Source organism: Ursus maritimus, unplaced genomic scaffold (assembly GCF_017311325.1).
Source record: "Ursus maritimus isolate PB19 unplaced genomic scaffold, ASM1731132v1 scaffold_5, whole genome shotgun sequence".
In the NCBI taxonomy this organism is placed as follows: Eukaryota; Metazoa; Chordata; class Mammalia; order Carnivora; family Ursidae; genus Ursus; species Ursus maritimus.
In genome coordinates this window covers 82,468,515-82,472,057 of record NW_024426663.1, presented here as the reverse complement: position 1 = coordinate 82,472,057, position 3,543 = coordinate 82,468,515, and the positions used below count along the sequence as shown (strand labels likewise).

Here is a 3,543-nt window from a genome sequence, read left to right as displayed (position 1 = left end):
CATATGGTTTCACTCATTTATGGAACATTAGAACTAGGAAGATCTGTAGGGGAAGAAAGGGTTAAAGAAAGGGGGTAATCAGGGGGAATGAAGACATGAGATCCATGGACTCTGAGAAACAAACTGAGGCTTCAGAGGGGAGGGGGTGGGGAATGGGATAGACTGGTGATGGGTAGTAAGGAGGGCACGTATTGCATGGTGCACTGGGTGTTATACGCAACTAATGAATCATCGAACTTTGCATCAGAAACCGGGATGTACTGTATGGTGACTAACATAATATAATAAAAACATTTAAAAAAAAAGATGCATATAGTCAAAATTGCAATGTGTTCTAATTACAAAATACACACAAGATTATGAAGAGTTAGACTGAAAACAAAGTAAAAGGATCTCAACAATAATTTCATGTTAATTGTAAAATCATACCATGTCCATATAAGTAGAAATATGCAAAAACTTTGTTCATGTAATATAGTATATAGAATTAATATCATTGTTAATTTCAACATTAATAAATATTTCAAATTAAACCAATATATTACTTAAATCAATTTCACTTTTTTTCAAATGTAGCTGCTAGAAATGTTTAAATTACTGTAGCTCACATTATATTTCTATTAGATAATGCTGCTCTAGGCGTTTTAATTAACCTCGAAAAGGAAAATAAGAGACAGGACAGCCATGATTATTGTTCTTGGCAAAAGAATATCCCAAATTCCCTTGTCATGGCCCCCGGACTTCCTTATTCCTCAGGCTGTAGATAACGGATTGAGCATGGGAGTGAGGATGGTGTAGAAGACCGCTAGAATCTTATCTTCATGCAGGAACGGGAGATTCCTTTGTGGCTGGAAGGTAGGTGTAACTGGTGTCATGTAAAAGGTCACCACGTTAAATGTGCTGAACAGGTGGTGAAGGCCTTTTTCTTCCCTCTTGTTGAGCGCATGGTCAACAGCAAAAAGAACCACCTTCCATAGGAAGTCAGTAAGTACCTAAGGAAAGGAAAGAGAGAGAAAGAGACTGACTTTGACTCACAAAAATCATGTACTCATAGACCCAGGTGTCTATACAGGCCAAAAGGCAACATGGCTGGTACATCACAGAAGAAGTGGGATTTGTAGCCCGATTCAGCGAGTAATGGGAGATGGAGGGCTATAGACCGTGTGCAAAGAGTTGAGAGACCCCCAAAATCTAAGATCCTAGGATCATTTTCACACACATCATTTTTTACCATCGGATGGGATAATGGAGGGGTGGCAGATGGCGATGAACGGTCATAGGCCATGGAGGACAGAGTAAACCTTCTGAATCATGCCATGGGTCAGAAGAAGAAGCTTTGCACCCCCACCCCAGGAAGGAGATACCTTTCTGGCCAGACAGGAAGTTGAAAGCCATCTTTGGGACGGTGGTCGAGATATACATTAGTGGGTCCATGAGGGAGAGCTGGCTGAGGAGAAAGTACAGTGTGATGGAGCCGGATCTAAGCGATGGGGAGGTGAATCATGGCTGAGTTACCCACTGAGGCAAGAAAGAATATGAAGATGATAAGCGAACAAAAGAAGAGGCCAGCTTTGATTGAGGAAACAGCCCCAACAAAATTTGAAGTCATCCTGTTTGATATCATGTCTCCGAAATTAATCGCTTTTTTAACTCCTTTTGAAAGAAAAATAAAGACAAAAACAAAGCATTGCAACAAAAATTAAACACCAGAGCACAAAAAGGATCTCTTTATTTTATGAATGTTTTTGTGTTTAGGAATGAATTGTCTTTCTTCAATACTGCTGCTTTCTAGTGGGCACCTGGGAGGCCTCAGCTGGTTAAGCAACTGTCTTCAGCTCAGGTCATGATCTCAGGGTCCTGGGATCGAGTCCTGCATTGGGCTCCCTGCCTCAGTGGGGAGCCTGCTCCCCTCTCTACTCCTCTCCCTCTGCCCTCCTCCTTCCCTTTTTCCTTCCCTCCTCCCCTCCTCTCCTCTCTTTCTTCCCTCTCCCTCCGCTCCCGCTTCTCGCTTGTGCCTCCTGCTACCTCTCGCCTGTCAAATAAATAAATAAAATCTTTAAAAAAAAATACTGCAGTTCATAGAATCAAGTTTAATATCTGAAACGTTGAATATTCTCTTCCAATTTTCTTTTGGTAAGTCCTACAACAAGTGATCTTAAGTTAGCCAGTATTATAACCAACAAAAATACACAGGATAACTAAACATTATTTCTCTATAACTTGGCTATGCACATTCCTCAGAATTTACAAAATGTCACAGGAATGTCTGTATTTCCCAGTGTCTGTCAATGTAACACAGCATATTTACAGTAGTAACTGGATTCATGTGACCTTCAAACTTGCATAGCAAATTCTAAGTCCTTTAGTACCTAGTCCTTTTCTACATCTTTAATGTCTGTTCTTTCTTCACCAAATGGCACTACTGCAGCCAGGAAAATGTTCATAATCTACAGCTACTATTCTTTTTCATTTCTGTCCCTTCCTTAAAAATGTGTGTCCACCACGTTGTGCAATCACTGTCCTTGAACTATAAGGGTTTTGCAGACTTTGTGAGACCCACACTAATTTTAAGGTATTATTTGAATATTCTGTCATGCTGTGTCCATTTTTTCAAACTCGACAGAACCCAAAGTCAAATGCACAAATTTTCATGCCTAATTTTATTTTCTTGAATAATTATTACTCTTTTGGAAAGATCTGGCTTAATTCCATGTTTTGGAGTAGTTCATGACATTCTAATATTGGAGAGGGTACTCATTCCCCTTTTTTCTGTCCTTCGAAGTTTCTATACAGCAGATGGCAGCATAGCCAACCAATTGTAAAGCTGTTCTAGAAAAGGAGGACAAGCAGGAAAATGCTCTTAATTGTAGCTTAAAGGTTTGTACTTACCCTTGGTTTTGGGCTTAAGAAGAGTGGCAATGTTAATGTCCTGGGTCTTAATTACTTAAAACAATCAATAAAAATTTCCTTTTGGCAATGTTTCTAGCACTTTTTTTTTCTTGACATTTTAGTTTATTGTAACTTTTACTATTACAAATTAAGTTGCTATAAAAAAATCATGTACAAGACTTTGTACCTATAGTTTCGCTTTCCCTTGGATAAATACTTAAGCTAGATACTACATCCACTCCTTTCCTTGAGAATTTTTATGTGTAACTCAACATTTTGTATACCTTCCCCTTTTTCTCTTTGTAAACTCAATTCTGGCAGTTTGTTCTTTTCTTCACTCACTCCCCAAACATGCATACACTCAGATTGTGGTGATTCTTATACCTCCAATATATGTTTTATTCCTTCCTTTATCTAGATTTGGTGTGGGAGGGGACCTTGAGCTCTCTGTGAGCTCCTCCTCTGCCAGAGGTAGATACCTGATGTCTTGTCACATCCAAGACTTGGGTAATATTAAGTTACTGATTTTTCAACAGTAAAGTGTAAACAATGAATAATTTGTTAATTATTCACATCTTATGACCTTAAGTCAACTGCTACCTCATGTAATTTTAGTAATTATGAGTAAAACTGTGAAAAGGAACTTGTAATAGA

At 38.7% G+C, this 3,543-nt stretch overlaps 1 pseudogene; it reads right to left on the bottom strand.

Annotated features, from left to right (window-relative positions):
• Positions 1-688: 688 nt before the first annotated feature.
• Positions 689-1,624, bottom strand: LOC121100812 (annotated as a pseudogene).
• Between the last annotated feature and the right edge of the window lie 1,919 nt (positions 1,625-3,543).